Genomic DNA, 10,233 nt, shown 5'->3' with positions numbered 1-10,233 from the left:
AATTAAATTTAGATGCCGAATTGGATAAAGATAAATGACAGATGATCAGTTAAGGTTTCTCAATTAAAAATGAATGTCCTATAATTAAAAATAAATGGCGACCCTGTATTCTATATATCTTTTTTTGTAATGAACAGACGGCAATAAAGTTTTTATTTATTTTATTTAATTTACTGAAATACATATGTTTCCTCTATGGTTTTTATTAACTGAGTATTTGGAAAGAAATAGAAATGATGTGTGTTTAGAAAATGTTTTCAAAAGAAGCTACTAGGTTACATTTAATTATTAACATATATTCTTTAAAAGTTATGTCAGTTTTTAAAATGGCTCCAGGTTAATTGGTATTGGCTCATGTTATTTTCAGTATTTGCAGAGTAATATGTTTAAGAGAATGAATGGCATTTATTCCTCATTCCAGGAGACAACCATGATTCTGGGCAAGGTTTCCAGTCAAAAAAAGATCAAATGGATTATAAGAGAACAGTGCATGCAATCTAAATGAAGTTTTATATCAGAGATATGGAGTAATGTGAACTGAGGACAGTTTTATGACTTTGTGCCTCAATAGTCCCTGTAATAGTTGAGGCACCGTGATTCTTGTGACTGAATAAAAATAACAAGACCACCAAAAACATGCTTTAAAAGGAATTTCTGCTGGAATATCATGGGGCTGTCATAGATGACACGAATATTCAAATCTAGCTCTAAACACCAGTAAGCCAAAGCAGAAAACACCCATCTGTGCCAAGAAACAATCTAGGACACCTGTGTTTGTGACCACTTACGTGCTTCTCTTGGCTCAACTTGCATCTAAAATGACCAAGAAAGTTATTACTACCAAAGAAACAAGAACTTAAGAGTGTTGTGGCAGTAGGTGCTTTATTTTTCCATCAAGAATGTTAGTCACTGTGCTCGCTTCGGCAGCACATATACTAAAATTGGAACGATACAGAGAAGATTAGCATGGCCCCTGCACAAGGATGACATGCAAATTCGTGAAGCGTTCCATATTTTTACGTGTTGTGGGTGTCCCAGAGGGAGAAGAGAAGGGAAAAGGAGGAGAAAAACTAATGGAAGAAATTTTCACTGAAAATTTCCCAACTCTTATGAAAGACCTAAAATTACAGATACAAGAAGTGCAGCGCACCCCAAAGAGATTAGACCCAAATAGGCGTTCTCCAAGACACTTACTAGTTAGAATGTCAGAGGTCAATGAGAAAGAGAGGATCTTGAAAGCAGCAAGAGAAAAACAATCCATCACATACAAGGGAAACCCAATAAGACTATGTGTAGATTTCTCAGCAGAAACCATGGAAGCTAGAAGACAGTGGGATGATATATTTAAAATACTAAAAGAGAAAAACTGCCAACCAAGACTCCTATATCCAGCAAAATTATCCTTCAAAAATGAGGGAGAAATTAAAACATTCTCAGACAAAAAGTCACTGAAAGAATTCGTGACCAAGAGACCAGCTCTGCAAGAAATACTAAGAGGAGCATTAGAGTCAGATACAAAAAGACAGAAGAGAGAGATATGGAAAAGAGTGTAGAAAGAAGGAAAATCAGATATGATATATATAATACAAAAGGCAAAATGTTAGAGGAAAATATTATCCAAACAGTAATAACACTAAATGTCAATGGACTGAATTCCCCAATCAAAAGACATAGATTGGCAGAATGGATTAAAAAACAGGATCCTTCTATATGCTGTCTACAGGAAACACATCTTAGACCCAAAGATAAACATAGGTTGAAAGTGAAAGGTTGGGAAAAGATATTTCATGCAAATAACAACCAGAAAAGAGCAGGAGTGGCTATACTAATATCCAACAAATTAGACTTCAAATGTAAAGCAGTTAAAAGAGACAAAGAAGGACACTATATACTAATAAAAGGAACAATTAAACATGAAGACATAACAATCATAAATATTTACGCACCGAACCAGAATGCCCCAAAATACGTGAGAAATACACTGCAAACACTGAAAAGGGAAATAGACTCATATACTATAATAGTTGGAGACTTCAACTCACCACTCTCATCAAGGGACAGAACATCTAGACAGAAGATCAACAAAGAAATAGAGAATCTGAATATTACTATAAATGAACTAGACTTAATAGACATTTATAGGACATTACATCCCACAACAGCAGGATACACCTTTTTCTCAAGTGCTCATGGATCATTCTCAAAAATAGACCATATGCTGGGTCACAAAGCAAGTCTTAACAAATTTAAAAAGATTGAAATCTTACACAACACTTTCTCGGACCATAAAGGAATGATGTTGGAAATCAATAATAGGCAGAGTGCCAGAAAATTCACAAATACGTGGAGGCTCAACAACACACTCCTAAACAACGAGTGGGTCAAAGAAGAAATTGCTAGAGAAATTAGCAAATACCTCGAGGCGAATGAAAATGAAAACACAACATATCAAAACTTATGGGACGCAGCAAAGGCAGTGCTAAGAGGGAAATTTATTGCTCTAAATGCCTATATCAGAAAAGAAGAAAAGGCAAAAATTCAGGAATTAACTATCCATTTGGAAGAACTGGAGAAAGAACAGCAAGCTAACCCCAAAGCAAGCAAAAGGAAAGAAATAACAAAGATTAGAGCACAAATAAATGAAATTGAAAACATGAAAACAATAGAGAAAATCAATAAGGCCAGAAGTTGGTTCTATGAGAAAATCAATAAGATTGATGGGCCCTTAGCAAGATTGACAAAAAGAAGAAGAGAGAGGATGCAAATAAATAAGATCAGAAATGGAAGAGGAGACATAACTACTGACCTCACAGAAATAAAGGAGGTAATAACAGGATACTATGAACAACTTTACGCTAATAAATACAACAATTTAGAGGAAATGGACGGGTTCCTGGAAAGACATGAACAACCAACTTTGACTCAAGAAGAGATAGATGATCTCAACAAACCAATCACAAGTAAAGAAATCGAAGCAGTCATTCAAAAGCTTCCTAAAAAGAAAAGTCCAGGACCAGAAGGCTTCACATGTGAATTCTATCAAACATTCCAGAAAGAATTAGTACCAACTCTCCTCAAACTCTTCAAAAAAATCGAAGTGGAGGGAAAACTACCTAACTCATTCTATGAAGCCAACATTACCCTCATACCAAAACCAGGCAAAGATATTACAAGAAAAGAAAACTACAGGCCGATCTCTCTAATGAATATTGATGCAAAAATCCTCAATAAAATTCTAGCAAATCGTATCCAACAACACATTAAAAGAATTATTCATCATGACCAAGTAGGATTCATCCCAGGTATGCAAGGATGGTTCAACATAAGAAAATCAATTAATGTAATACACCATATCAACAAATTAAAGCAGAAAAATCACATGATCATCTCAATTGATGCAGAGAAGGCATTTGACAAGATTCAACATCCTTTCCTGTTGAAAACACTTCAAAGGATAGGAATACAAGGGAACTTCCTTAAAATGATAGAGGGAATATATGAAAAACCCACAGCTAATATCATCCTTAATGGGGAAAAATTGAAAACGTTCCCCCTAAGATCAGGAACAAGACAAGGATGTCCACTATCACCACTATTATTCAACCTTGTGTTGGAGGTTCTAGCCAGAGCAATTAGACAAGAAAAAGAAATACAAGGCATCAAAATTGTAAGGGAAGAAGTAAAACTATCACTGTTTGCAGACGATATGATACTATACGTCGAAAACCCGGAAAAATCCACAACAAAACTACTAGAACTAATAAATGAGTACAGCAAAGTAGCAGGTTACAAGATCAACATTCAAAAATCTGTAGCATTTCTATACACTAGTAATGAACAAGCAGAGGGGGAAATCAAGAAACGAATCCCATTTACAATTGCAACTAAAAGAATAAAATACCTAGGAATAAATTTAACTAAAGAGACAAAAGACCTATACAAAGAAAACTACAAAAAACTGCTAAAAGAAATCACAGAAGACCTAAACAGATGGAAGGGCATACCGTGTTCATGGATTGGAAGACTAAATATAGTTAAGATGTCAATCCTACCTAAATTGATTTACAGATTCAATGCAATACCAATCAAAATCCCAACAACTTATTTTTCAGAAATAGAAAAACCAATAAGCAAATTTATCTGGAAAGGCAGGGTGCCCCGAATTGCTAAAAACATCTTGAGGAAAAAAAACGAAGCTGGAGGTCTTGCGCTGCCAGACTTTAAGGCATATTATGAAGCCACAGTGGTCAAAACAGCATGGTATTGGCATAAAGATAGATATATCGACCAATGGAATCGAATAGAGTGCTCAGATATAGACCCTCTCATCTATGGTCATTTGATCTTTGATAAGGGAGTCAAGCCAACTCACCTGGGACAGAACAGTCTCTTCAATAAATGGTGCCTAGAGAACTGGATATCCATATGCAAAAGAATGAAAGAAGACCCATCTCTCACACCCTATACAAAAGTTAACTCAAAATGGATCAAAGATCTAAACATTAGGTCTAAGACCATAGAACAGTTAGAGGAAAATGTAGGGAGATATCTTATGAATCTTACAATTGGAGGCGGTTTTATGGACCTTACACCTAAAGCAAGAGCACTGAAGAAGGAAATAAATAAATGGGAACTCCTCAAAATTAAACACTTTTGTGCATCAAAGAACTTCATCAAGAAAGTAGAAAGCCTACACAATGGGAATCAATATTTGGAAACGACATATCAGATAAAGGTCTAGTATCCAGAATTTATAATGAGATTGTTCAACTCAACAACAAAAAGATAGCCAACCCAATTACAAAATGGGAAAAAGACTTGAATAGACACCTCTCAGAGGAGGAAATACAAATGGCCAAAAGACACATGAAGAGATGCTCAATGTCCCTGGCCATTAGAGAAATGCAAATCAAAACCACAATGAGATATCATCTCACACCCACCAGAATGGCCATTATCAACAAAACAGAAAATGACAAGTGCTGGAGAGGATGCGGAGAAAGAGGCACACTTATCCACTGTTGGTGGGAATGTCAAATGGTGCAACCACTGTGCAAAGCAGTTTGGCGGTTCCTCAAAAAGCTGAATATAGAATTGCCATACGATCCAGCAATACCATTGCTGGGAATCTACTCAAAGGAATTAAGGGCAAAAACTCAAACAGATATTTGCACACCAATGTTTATAGCAGCGTTATTTACAATTGCAAAGAGATGGAAACAGCCAAAATGTCCATCAACAGACGAGTGGCTAAACAAACTGTGGTATATACGTACGATGGAATATTATGCAGCGTTAAGACAGGATAAACTTATGAAGCATGTAATAACATGGATGGACCTAGAAAACATTATGCTGAGTGAGTCTAGCCAAAAGCTAAAAGACAAATACTGTATGGTCCCAATGATGTGAATCGACACTCGAGAATAAACTTGGAATATGTCATTGGTAACAGAGTTCAGCAGGAGTTAGAAACAGGGTAAGATAATGGGTAATCGGAGCTGATGGAATACAGACGGTGCAATAGGACTAGATACAAAAACTCAAAAATGGACAGTACAATAATACCTAATTGTAAAGTAATCATGTTAAAATACTGAACGAAGCTGCATCCGAGCTATAGGTTTTTGTTTTGTTTTGTTTTGTTTGTTTTGTTCTTATTATTATTACTTTTATTCTTTTCTCTATATTAACATTCTATATCTTTTTCTGTTATAATGCTAGTTCTTCTAAACCGATGCAAATGTACTAAGAAACGATGATCATGCATCTATGTGATGATGTTAAGAATTACTGATTGCATATGTAGAATGGTATGACGTCTAAAAAAAAAAAATGGTCAGCACAATACTGCCTAATTGTAATGTAATTATCTTGGAACGCTGAATGAAGCTGCATCTGATCTATAGTTTTTTTGTTTGTTTGTTTTGTTTTTTTTTCTCTTATATATTTTTGTACGTTTTATTTTTATTTGTGTTTTCTCTCTGTGTTATCACTTTATTTCTTTTTCTGTTGTAGTGCTATTTCTTTCTCTAAATCGATGCATATGTACTGAGAAATGATGACCATACACCTATGTGATGATATTAAGAATTACTGATTGCATATGTAGAATGGATTGATTTCTATTGTTGTGTTAGTTAATTTTTTTAATTAATAATAAAAAAAAAAGAATGTTAGTCACTGACCCTGAAATATATTACCAAAGAATTTTAATAAAACCATTTTATTTATTTGGTCTTTTAATTTTAATTCATATGTGGTTTAAGTATATAAATAATATAATAACATAAAGCATTTTAAGAATGTAGATATGTTTTTATTTTAACAGGTAACTGACCTTTAAAAACATATTATACTTTGATAGAATATAGTAAAATATAATAAATATAATAGTTCACATTTAATATGACTCTTACCCTCAAGAAAGGAAATATATTATTCATTAAACTGTTTTTGTATCTTTGTTAATGTTTTGTTTTCCTTTAGGGGTGATGGTGGAGGAATTATCTGTTTGTTTTTACCTAAAATGTAAAATTTTATGGAGGGATATTCTATTCCTGTCTAAATCATTCAGGGGAGATTTTTTGAGTAGCTTTGTCAAACTTCTCAAACTGGATTACTGGAAACCCTGGAGTCCATGCCAATTGTGTGTAAGACGTCATAGAACAAAGTCATTTAATTGGAACACCAATCCTACTCAAAGACATACAGAGGAAAATTTAGCCAATGTACTTCATTAACAGCTCTTGATGAATTTTTTCTGGTAAATAAAATTCAAGTGTACTATGGAAAAAGCCCTAAGTCAATGTGAATTTTAAGTGAAAATGTAAAAGTTCAAAGCAGGCTACTTCCAACTTGAGCTTCAGGGCTTGCAGCGGATGCATAAGGAGTCTCCAAAGTGTAGGTCCCAGGCCTGGGACTAGAATTCATTTGGAATTAACTTGTGAAATGTAAAGGTTCTGGATGTGGGCCACAGCCCTCCTGCCTGTATTCCCTCATGGAGATGAGCACACAGCCTGTTCCCCACTGGACATCCCTCCCATGGATGCACAGGTGCAGGACACTTGGCACCGGGCCATCTCCTGCCCACTTCATGCCCTGTGTGGCCAGAGGCTCTGAGACCCCTGCCTGCACAGTGAGCAGCCTCGGCTGCTCCCTCAGTGGGGTGAAGTTATCTTGCATCTGTACAGTACTACCTGGACTTTCGGTAAAGGTGTAGATGTTTCAAAACAGGGACACCAGCAGTGTTTTTAGGTGGGGGAATCAGACACCACCATGCTCATGTTCCTGAGCTTCTTGGCATCCTGCCACATGGGCATGATGCCACATGGCAACATCCCACCCTGTGGGGGCAGGTGTGTGTGGGCAGGGGGACCCAGGGCAGTGTCCCACACATGCACACAGCCCAGACTCCCCTTAGCACTGCTAAATGACTTCAGCACCAAAAGGGATCATTTTCTCAGGGCTTCCATTTGAAAAATGAAGTGTTTGTGGGTGCTCCATAGAGAAATCACACCAGGAAAAGAAGGAAAACACCCCTAAACAAACCCCAACGCATATGGTTGCTTTAATGGTTCTCCCTGGGGTGCTGGCAGCCACTTGGCCAGTGCTTTAGGGCTGCTGCTCCTTACTCTTCGAGAAGCTTGTGCTCTGTATTTGTGGCTAGTTGTTAAGAAGGTGTATCACCTTCAAAGGCTGTATTCTACTACTTTCACTGGACACTCTCTCAATTCACTTCAAGGGTCAGAGGTTAGGAGTAGGCTGAAGGAAACTTAGCTTTGTTCAGAGCTTGACCAGGAGGCCTGAGATTGAGACCAAGGGTATTCTGTGAGCACTGTGGACAACAGGTGCAGTCCCCTGTCTCTAGAACACGGGACTGGGACTGGCCATCTGTGCTGGTTTGAAAGGATATATGCCCCCTAAGAAAGCCATGTTTTAATATAAATCTCATTACTTAAAGGTAGAATAATCCCTACTCAGTACTGTATATTTGAAACTATAATGAGATCATCTCCCTAGTTGATGTGATTTAGTTAAGAACGGTTGTTAAACTGGATTAGGGGATGACATGTCTCCACCCATTTGAGTGGGTCTTGATTGGTTTACTGGAGTCCTATAAAAGAGGAAATATTTTGGAGACTCAGAGAAATTCAGAGAGAGCAGAGAATGCTGCAGCACCACGAAGCAGAGAGTCCACCAGCCAGTGACCTTTGGAGATGAAGAAGGAAAATGCCTCCCGGGGAGCTTCATGAAATAGGAAGCCAGGAGACAAAGCTAGCAGATGACACCGTATTCGCCATGTGCCCTTCCAGCCGAGAGAGAAGCCCTGACTGTGTTCACCATGTGCCTTTCCAGATGAGAGAGAAACCCTGAACTTCATCGGCCTTCTTGAACCAAGGTATCTTTCCCTGGATGCCTTTGATTGGACATTACTATGGACTTGTTGTAATGGGGACATTTTCTTGGCCTTAGAACTGTAAACTAGCAACTCATTAAATCACCCCTTTTAAAAGCCATTCCGTTTCTGGTATATTGCATTCCAGCAGCTAGCAAACTAGAACACCATCCATGTCTCAGTTTTCTGGACACAGTCCACATGCTGCTTGGCCTCACAATGGGAGCTTTTTGGCTCACAGTTTGGAGGCTGGCCACCCACAAATGAAGGCTGTGCAGGCCAAGCTTTCTCCCAGAGCTGCAGGGCTCTGGCGCAGGCTCACCCAGTACCTGGGGCTCTGGGGCTGGTGTCTCTGTTTCACATCCACAGACCATCTGTTTCCTCATGTCTGTGCTTCTGTTTTCCACTGTCTCTTGCCTTCCTTTTCTCTACTTATGAATGTCTTGTCTCTATACTGCTCTAGGAATGTGGATGAAGACCACCTGCTTCAGAGGGCCCTCCCTGGCCGGGCAGGGCCTGAGCTGGCATGGCAAAGCCCATGACATTAGAGACCTGTCAGATGCAGAAGAGGGGCCTTGCTGAGACATCATTCCCCCAGCCATGCCCGACCCTGGACTCCTCCAACCTCTCAGCTCCTTCCACCAGCTCTGCCAACACAATGAGACCTCAGTTGACCTCGGAATTCCTAACACCTGGCCCCCATAGAGGCCAGCCTAGGGCCCACCTAGCCTCTGCCTCACCCTCCCCACCCTGCAGAAGGCAATAATGGCTTGACAGGCACATACAGAGGCTCTGGGCATGACCTTGACTTTGAGCAGGCTTGGATTTGGAACCAAGCTCTGTGCAGGCCAGCTGGGTGACCCAGGGCAGCTCACTTGACCTCTCTGAGCCTCAGTTCTTCCATCTGTGAAAGATGGACTAAGCTGCATCTGAGCCATCATTGGTTTGTGCAGATCCAGGACAGGGCTGGCAATGGAGCACACTCAATAGTGGTGGTGTTTAGCTTTTAAATAGACTTTATTTTTTTTAGAGCAGTTCTAAGTTTACTTGAAAAAATTGTGCAGTTACCACAGTGTTCCCACCTAGTCCCTCCCCACAGCACTGAGTCTCTCCTACCATTCACACCTCACATTGGGACAGTGCATCTGTTACAATGGCTGGATTAATCCATTCTCAATACATTTACTATTAACCAGAGGGCACAGTCCTCACCAGTGTCTAGCAGGATCAGGGTTTGTAATTTTAGCCATTCTAACAGGTGCATAGTCAGATCTCACAGTTGTTCCCAATAATGTGCTTTTAAGACATTCCTTGAGTTACAAGTTACCAGGTCAGCTCAGAAGCATTCAGCCCCTTCTGGAAATGCAGTGGAAGCCCTGGAAGAAATTGAGAATTTTGCAGTCAGGCCAGCTGCGGCAGTTCCCTCACCTACTTCACATTTTGTCCTCACCATCCTTGCCTGTGGAAGGTTCTTCTCCCTACACTCCAGACCCTGTGTGGTTGGCAGGAGGCAGAAGAAGAGACATGCCAAAGGTTAGAGCATGGGCTGTGCCCCATGTGCCAGAGCTGGGGTGGCTTCCCCCTGAGCCCAGCCCGAGGCTAAACCACTATCCTTCTTGTCTTCTTCCTGGGAGACACTCGGTAAGTATTTGCTGAGTTTGTGAGTGAATGTGTAAAGGAGTAAATGAGGAAAAAAGAAGTTGGGCTTCCCACTTGAAACACAGCCTGGAACAGACCTAAGTGACTATGTGAATGAATGAATGAATGAATGAATGGATGAATTATGCACCTCCATGTGCAAATATCCATTTCAGCCCCTTTCGATTCTTTTGGTT

At 39.3% G+C, this 10,233-nt stretch overlaps 1 non-coding gene across 1 annotated transcript; it reads left to right on the top strand.

Annotated features, from left to right (window-relative positions):
- The first annotated feature begins 911 nt into the window (after positions 1 to 911).
- On the top strand, positions 912 to 1,018 carry LOC143669392 (U6 spliceosomal RNA). Its single transcript, XR_013168904.1, has one exon. It is a non-coding gene; the product is annotated as a U6 spliceosomal RNA (small nuclear RNA).
- Positions 1,019 to 10,233: the final 9,215 nt, after the last annotated feature.

Source organism: Tamandua tetradactyla, chromosome 25 (genome assembly GCF_023851605.1).
Source record: "Tamandua tetradactyla isolate mTamTet1 chromosome 25, mTamTet1.pri, whole genome shotgun sequence".
Taxonomy (NCBI): Eukaryota; Metazoa; Chordata; class Mammalia; order Pilosa; family Myrmecophagidae; genus Tamandua; species Tamandua tetradactyla.
Note: the sequence above shows the minus strand (reverse complement) of the source record. Positions and strands in the feature narration are given on the sequence as shown.